The sequence below is a fragment of the Sus scrofa genome, chromosome 15 (genome assembly GCF_054392235.1).
Source record: "Sus scrofa isolate SSC_HxYL_T2T_F1_AM1 chromosome 15, Sscrofa_HxYL_maternal_Yorkshire_Landrace_v2.0, whole genome shotgun sequence".
NCBI classification, from domain to species: Eukaryota; Metazoa; Chordata; class Mammalia; order Artiodactyla; family Suidae; genus Sus; species Sus scrofa.
In genome coordinates this window covers 75,015,724-75,024,611 of record NC_139397.1, presented here as the reverse complement: position 1 = coordinate 75,024,611, position 8,888 = coordinate 75,015,724, and positions in this window count along the sequence as shown.

Genomic DNA, 8,888 nt, shown 5'->3' with positions numbered 1-8,888 from the left:
TCAGCAGTGATGAAGGTGCAAATTGGCCTTTATCTACCACCCCTTTGTCTTAGTTAAGATTTTTGTTCAGGACTGGGGTTGAGAGGAGGATGCTAATTATTGGACAAACTCAAAAGACTTCATTAATAACACAAGCAATAGGAACACTCTCAAGGTCCTTCAATGGAGGAGATTTTTAAAAGCTTCAAGTAAATTATCCCAGTCATTTATGTGGAAGAAGCAGAGATAAGAGCTAATTAAATTAATCTAGTTATAGGAAACAGGGACTGGGCCTACATTTTCTTATTTTCTTAAGGCAGAGGCTGGCAAAGTTTTTTCAATTAAAGGGCCAGATAAAAGTATTTTAAGCTTTTGGGACCACAGTATAGTTTTTGTGGGTTTTTTTTAACCCTTTAAAAATGTAAAAGCTATTCTTATATTGTGGGATGTACAAAAAAGGGCATGGGCCATACACAAAACAGTCTGTGGACTAGATTTAGCCCATGAGCCATAGCTTGCCCAAGCTCCATCAAGGGGTAATTGCTTTGAACAAGGGAGTATATCCTTGCAAAAATTGTACAGCAAATTCCAATAAACCAAGATTAGCCAATTTCCATCAACAAAATTGCTCTGGGGCTTTGGCCCTTGCTTAGTAATAGAGTCAGTCTCTCAGATACTGCTTTAAAGCCCCTATACAAAATAAACATACACATACACATTCCTACAACCACCTCATTTACTGTTCAACAAATCCAGTAATTGTGGAGACTTGCATGTGTACAATGTTCCACCAGGAAAGCTTCCCTCTTCTCATTGTTGACTGACACTGATGGTCACCATACATGGCATTATGCCGCTAAAGAATTTTAGTATACCTGCTGGTTCGAATGAAAAGTAAAAGGAGAGTTCCCATCATGGCTCAGCAGTAACAAACCCGATTAGTATCCATGAGGACACAGGTTTGATCCCTGGCCTCACTCAGTGGGTTGAGGATCCGGCGTTGCCATGAGCTATAGTGTAGGTCGCAGACACAGCTTGGATTCCATATTGCTGTGGCTATAGCTTAGGCCAGCAGCTACAGCTCCAGTTCAACCCCTAGCCTGGGAACTTCCATATGCCGTGGGTATGGCCCTAAAACGACCAAAAAAAAGTAAAAGGGACTAAATATTATGTAAGAAATGAAGATGCAGAAAGGCATATAACTTTATGGTATTTTCTTCTACCAACAATGCTTTAGTACAGATGAAACTATCTTATATCAAGCCTGGATATAAAACATGCAATTTCTTTTATTTCCATTCACATAAATTTTAAAAGTAGTCTCTCTTCCTGCACAAATATAGTTACTGTAACTAAGAGACTTTTGATACTAAAGAAGCAAACCAAACATTTCCCAGAGAGGGTAATTTTTTTAAAACTTCTCTCTTTCTAAGAGACTTGCACCCTTTGAAACTGGATGTTTAACTGCAGTTATTTATGATTTATAAGTATTAAAATGCCTATGGGCTAAATACAAGAAAATAATTTCAGTGTTTTTATTATTCTCCCAGTCTCATAACTCATATTTGAAGAAATTGAATCTCACATTTCCTTTAAAATTTACCCTTGAGCCAAGATCAAGATTAGAAAAATTTCAGATTGAAGAAAAGGAAACTGTTCAGAAGGCTTAGAGGAATGAACAAAGGAGAGTCCTAACACAAAGCTTCTGTAACCTTAATAAATATGTACATAGAGATGCATGTGTGTAATTTCTCTAAGGGATGAATGCCCTTTGCAAAGAAGAGCCCCTTAGAACTTCTAGTGGCCCCACCTGTAAAATAGGGCACAAGGAACACCACCTTTTTCAAATTAATTGGCCTTTTTTTAGAACAGCCAAGTTTACAGAAAAATCAAGCATAGAGAATTCCCATTAATTTCTCCCTCCCCAACAAAACAGTTTTCCCCATTATTAATACCTTGCTTTAGTTTTGGACATTTGTTACAATTGATAAACAATATTGACATATAATTATTAACCAAAATCCATAGTTTGCATTAGGGTCCAGTCTTTGTGTTGTATAGTTCTATGGGTTCTGAGAAATGCCGAGGCATACACCCCCCATTATCATATGATACGGAATAGTTTCACTGCCCTAAAAGTGCCCTGGACTTCACCTATTACCATTCTCCTTTCCATGAATCTCTGGCAACCACTGACCTTTTTATTAATGTCGCCATAGTTTTGCCTTTTCTCCAATGCTATATAGTCAGAATCATAGAATATACAACTCTCAGACTGGTCCCCTTGGCTTAACAATATTCACTTATGGTTCCTCCATGTCCTTTCATGGCTTGATAGGTCATTTCTTTCATTACTAGCGTGTGTGTGTGTGTGTGTGTGTGTGTGTCTTTTTAGGGCCACACCCTCAGCATATGGAAGTTCCTAGGCTAGGGGTCAAATTGGAGCTGTAGCCACTGGCCTAAACCACAGCCCACAGCAACACCAGATCTAAGCCATGTCTGAAACCTACACCACAGTTCACGACAACGCCATATCCTTAACCCACTGAGCAAAGCCAGGGATCAAACCTGAGTCCTCATGGATACAGTCAGATTCATTTCTGCTGAGCCACGATGGGAACTCCTAGCTCTTTTTTAAGATAGAAAAAGTAACTCCCAAAGAATTGAAGTTCTTACCAAAAGGCATTTTTTGAAGGATGTAAAATAATTCTACCTGAATAGGTGAGTTTACCAGCTGGGTAAACAATTACCTGCCCTAAGTTGTTTTCACATGTTTTTCATACAATATGTTGCTATACAATTTCATTATAAAGAATTTCCTAGTATAATAGCATCCCAAAAATAATAAAAAATGGCAGGAATATAGTTGATACACACTGTCATTCCAGGGTATGATTAAAGTCAAGCATCACCAGAGCAGGGAAATGTAAAGGAAACAAATGTGCTTATTTTCAGAGATTATGTCCATTTGCAAATAGGAACAAACACATTCAGGAGGTGGGGAAAAAAAGTCAATTATATCTGTGCTATTGTAGACTCCCCACCTCACAGAAAGGAGCTTGAGCTTCACATGTGCTATTTGTATCTCAACAAATATTGCTGGTAAAACCACAGGACACTGGTTCCTGTTCTGACACTTGCTAAGTCTGATTTCAACAAGTCACCTTTCCTCTGTGAGCTTCCAGACCTTCACCTATAGCATGGAAAAAACAGTGCTGCCCTTTCTTACTCAGCTATTGTGATGATCAAAGAAGATGGAAATGAATAGTGGAGACAAAGGTGATTGAGGTGCCACACTAACAAACCTCTAAAAGGTTTACTTTGTTGCCACTGTAATAATAATGTTAATGATGCTGTTATTTGATCAACTCCCTATCCCAACCTCTCTTCTACCCTCTGGCATTCATCCCAGATAAGATGTTGCCAGGAAGAACAACATGCTTAAGTAGGGAAACAAGAGACCCTATAAACCAAGAAGTAAATTAGTAACATAGGAAAGAGCAATTAAGTGATGCATCAGAAAAGAAAGCGAGGAAACCTTTCTAAAAGGAAAATTGTTGTGGTTGCACTGTGTAGACCAGAGATGAACCACCAGGCTTCCAAGACAACAGACCTCCTGGTGGCTAAAGTGTAGAGAGTAGCATACCCCAAGTGTCCTCTACAAAACACTTTCACAGCAGCAAGAAAAGGCAGGCAACCAGGCTGAAAGCTGGAAGGTGGGTAAACCTGATTTCTTCCCATCACTCTAGCCTCATAGAGCTGTACTGCTCTAATGGCCAAACAGAGAGACAACTGCTGAAACACAACTCTCCCTAAATGAGACTGACTCAGATTTTCCAATAGAGTCACATTATAAAATGAAATTAATTCCTTTCCTCTAGCTTATTTGGTGGGGGAGGGATAGGAAGTGTTACTAACATAATGACAACAGAGAAGTAGCAAACTATTTAGAACCCCCACACCTCTTCAAAAATAAATAAATAAATGTTAGGCCAGAAGGAAGATTTATTTTTAGGGTCTTCATCTATGATACTTAGAAATGAACCAAAAAAATCAAAACCTTAACAAATCCAAGAGAGAGCCAAACAGGCACCAAGCACATCAGGGCAACAAGGTGTATGTCTGCACCAGAAAGATACAACTTTACTCTCAAACTCATATGTAACCAAACCAAACACTGAAGGTAAACACTGATAGTCTACAAATGGCTTATAAAAAAGGTAAGAGTTCTAGTCAAAATGGTACAAATTCACACATGAGAAAGTCATCTGCATTGCAAACACAGAGAAACAGAGTATTAAATGAAAAGACATAGACACAAAACCTAGGTAAACATCTCTTTCTAATGGAAATAAGAACAAAAACAAAAAGCAGAAAAAAGAACTGAGGCATTGGACCTACCGAGTTCTGGCCACAGCAACTGCCAGACATTCAGCAGTTGAATGTCCATTTAAGAGGATTGAAAGTCTTTCCTGTGAAAAGGGAAAGCTCAGACTGCTCATTGAGGACAGAGGTACCATATAAACACAGTCTCCAAAAGGTAGCTAAATGAAAACTGTTACCAACTACCACCTGTGGCTATTGTTTTGCACAAACTGTGGGATGAAGAAGTTAAGAGCTCACAGACAGCATCTAGAGATCAGGAAATGAATTAAGCTGCCCATGGACTCTGTGGCAAAATCAGAAATACTCTGATCCCTTATCCCATGGGATAAGGGGCCCTGAAATGACAATAAAAATATGGTTCTCTCTGGAAACCCAGGGTAAAGAAAAAGTAAGTGAGAAGGGGTTGAATATAATTTGTCACTCAAAGTAAAACCATTCACAACATTAAAACACAGGAACAGGAACTACTACACAATTTTATGAAATAGTCTGACAAAGGCATTAGACTTGATATCCTCTGGATGCTCAGAATGATAACTTCCATTTAGACAAGAGATTATAATAAAAGTATGGAAGGAAATTTTTTTTAAAAAAAGATATTTTTCAAAAGAAAAATATGGTCAGTGAAATAGAAATATTAATTGACAGGATAAAGTTAAGGCTCAGTGAGAGATGAAACAGACATCGAGAGAATGAAAAGACCCCAGGTAAGTATTTTACCAGAATGCAACATGAAAGAGAACTCAAGGGACATCTAGAGAGGTAAAGGAGAAGTTTCAGGAAAAGAGAATGGAAGCTGTGGGTGGAGAAGCAATATTCGAAGAGATGGTAAAGGAGAAATTACCAGAATCAAAAAGCGTATTCCATTTAAAATTGTGTTTCAAAACCCAAGGCAGGAGAAAAGTCAAATCACATCCAGATGCATCATCTTAGATGCAGGGTATCAAGGAAAAAGAGAAAAGTTTACAAATAACCTGTGCAAAAACACAGCTTGCCTACAAAAGAAGGTACATATAAGAGTAAACTATTATCAACTGCGTAAAATAGGAAATTACCCTCCAAACCTAAAATTCTAAAGACTATTCTAGAGCCAGTGCCAATGATGTGGAGTACCACCAAAGACTTTCTCATTAATCCAGGGGTACACGAAGGAGGCTGAATAGACTTAGATTGGTTGGGCCCCCTCTATCCCAGAAAGGAGCACACATCCTCTCTCCAGGAAAACATCCTCAAATTAATCCACAGGATGCTCACAGATTAACATCAAACAAATATGAACTCAATTAAACTTCATCAAACTAAAAAGAAAACAAACCGCATGGGCAAATGCCAGCCAAATAATCCCCAGAAACTTTGTGTATTTACATTATAAGAATAAAAATTACAAAATAATAAGCATGAAATGTTTACTAAGAAAATCTAATCGCAAAAACGAAGTATCCAAGTTACCAAAAGTGACCAGGCAAATTTGTAAAAGAACCCAGTATGTTTTTAGAAACTAGTTTTACTTCATTATTTAAATTAAAAACACAATGAATGATTCAAACAGCAGAATTCATGAACCCGACAAGAAATTTGAAAATTTTACCTACATGTCCTGGAGATACAAGTAGATGGGAAATATGAAAGGAAAGTTAAGAAAGGAGCAGAACAAAATGAGATGTTTTAAAATGAAATTTGGGAGGATATCCAGGTCTGTATCATTCATACACATCTGTATTACCTGATTCACCTGTGAAACTTTGAGCCAATTTTAACTTAGCCCTTCTATGAACAACTTACATTTCTTTTCTCCTACAAAGCCTTTCTTCCTCACCTATCTTTTCTGTTTCTCTCAAGCTAATCCCAGAAATAACATTACTTGTCACACATTCTCTACTGTGTTAAAGGGTGAGGGCTAGTCAAGCATATTTCATGAATTCATCTTATTGGAAAATATTACAGCTGAATAGGTCTCTCATTATATTAATTACAGTAGGTAGAAAGGAAAAATAAAGGGGGAATGGAGGAAAATGGAGAGGATGCAGTCAATGAAAAGCCACTCATAACAAAGGACAGGGAACATTGTTCTAACAGGATAGTTTACAAAAAGTAACTTAATGGAGTTCCTGTCTTGGCCCAGTGGAAACGAATCCAACTAGGAACCATGAGGTTGCAGGTTCGACCCCTGGCCTTGCTCAGTGGGTTAAGGATCTGGCGTTGCCGTGAGCTGTGGTGTAGGTCACAGACGCGGCTCGGATCCCATGTTGATGTGGCTCCGGCATAGGCTGGCAGCTGTAGCTCCCATTTGACCCCTAGCCTTGGAAGCTCCATATGCCACCGGTGCAGCCCTAAAAAGACCAAAAAAAAAAAGTAACTGACTAAAAGATCGACAAGAAAGAAGGAGAATACGACTGTAGAATACGGTTTTTTAAGAGACAGGACAGGGGAAAGGGTGTGATAAAGTTTTACAAGGAAATATAAAATTGTAACAAACTAAATATCATTGACACCATGGAAAATGAAATTAGAGATCTGGAAGTCAAAATTGAGAACCTCTCTTACAATGTGTAAGAAAATATTTTTAAAGTAAAAAGGGAAAGATAACACTCAGGCAGCAAAGATGTAATATGACAACTCTTTGAAGGGACACTAATGATGGGAAAAGAGGAACAGGCAAAGAAAAACTTTCTTGATTGAAAAAAAATCAAAACTGTGAAGAGAGGACAAGATGGCGGAGGAGTGGGGAGACATGCTCGCCCTCTCCCACAAACACAAAAAAAATGCACATCTACAGAATAAATGACTCGCACAGAATAGCAACCAATCGCTGGCAGAGGAACCTAAACTCCAATAATGGCAAGAAGTTCGTTACATTACTGGGCAGAATGGGAGAAAAGGGGAGAGGGAGAGAAGGTGAATCCGAGCAGGACGGGCGCTCCCGAAAGGGAACTGTGGAGGAGAAAGGGTTCCCGCACCCTGGAAAGTCACCTACCGGGGGAAAGATCAAACAAACTGGAGGAATCTCCAGATGCAGAGAAGAGTGTAGCAGTAAGTTGGAGTACGGAAAAGCTGATCAAGAACCCAATGGACCATCTGAACTACGGGCACAGTCACCAAAAATTGAGACGCCTGGGTGGGGGCTCGGCACCGAGACCTCGCCTCCGAAGGTTAGTCCCCAAGAAAGTGCTGGGGGACGCCTGGGTGGGGGCTCGGCTCCAGAGGTTAGTCCCCGGGCTGGGGGGGCGGGGCGGAGCGGAAACTGCTTGGGAGGACTAGAAACCATTTGACAGGGCAGAGACTGCCTGGGAGACTAGAAAACAAAGCTGTCACAGAGGAAGGGAGCAATACTCTAGGGGCGGGGAAGTGGAAAGCCGCATCAGAGGGAACCTGGGAGAAGAGCCTGGTCTGCGCCTGTGCTGGTGAGGGGAGAGAAGGGATGGGTCCCCATAGAATACCCCCCACACCACAGCAAGCTTACAGGCCCGCTAGCTAGCAGAAAGCTGTGCTTCCCAGTGCATCCCCTCCCCCCACCCCCGCCACCCCCGCCACCCCCTATGCTCTCACCGGACCTGGGGCTGCCTGCCATCCAGGAGGGCTGGCCTCAACAATTGCCTGAAGCCTACCACCGCAGGGGCTGTCCCTGCACAGGCCTGCTTGCCCTTTGGAGGGGCTACACTTCCGCAGAGCAGCACCAAACAGCACCAGCCCCCGAGAAAAGGCCTGCAGGCCAGAAAAGCTAGAATAAGCCTAGCCAGGCCGTGAATAGATCGGCCTAATTCTCGGACGGTTTTTCTGAGTCGGGATGCCCCGGGGAGGAGCCTCTTGGGTCTCCAAGGGCCCTGCTACCCACCCAAGCCCCCAGGGGATGCTGAGACCTAGTGGACCAGCTGCATAGGACTGCCAGCTCCAGGCAGGACCCCCTGCAGCCCAGAAAAGCTGCAACAAGCCTGGTTGAGTCGGGAAAAGATCTCAGACGATCATTCTGAGTCGGGCTGCTCCGGGGAGGAGCCTCTTGGGTTTCCAACGGCCCTGCTACCCGCCAAAGCTCCCAGGGTGTGCCCCACTCCCACGGAATAGCTGCTCAGCACCACCAGCCCCTTGGAAGAGCCCCTGCAGCCCAGAAAAGCTTCAACAAGCTCAGCCAGACTGTGAAAAGATCCGCCTACATTCTCAGGCTGTCCTTCTGAGTTCGGCTGCCCTAGGGAAGAGCCTCTTAGGTTCTCAGTGACCCAGATAGCTGCTCCAGCCCCCAGGGGGTGCTGCACTCCTGAGGAGCAGCTGCCCAACACCGCCAACCCCCTGCAAGAACCCCACAGCCTAAAAACACCAGAGCAAGCTCTGCATGACCAAGTGAAATCTGCTACCATCGTGGTGTGGACCTCCCAGTCCTGTCTGCCCTCAGGAAGCCCTCCTTTGCTTCAAAGAAACACTGTTAGCCCCATCAACACTCCAGAAAAGCCACACTGCCTCAAAAAAGATTGACCAACAACGCCATCCCTCAGGAAATATTCCACGGCAGTGACACGGCAAATGCTGCCCGA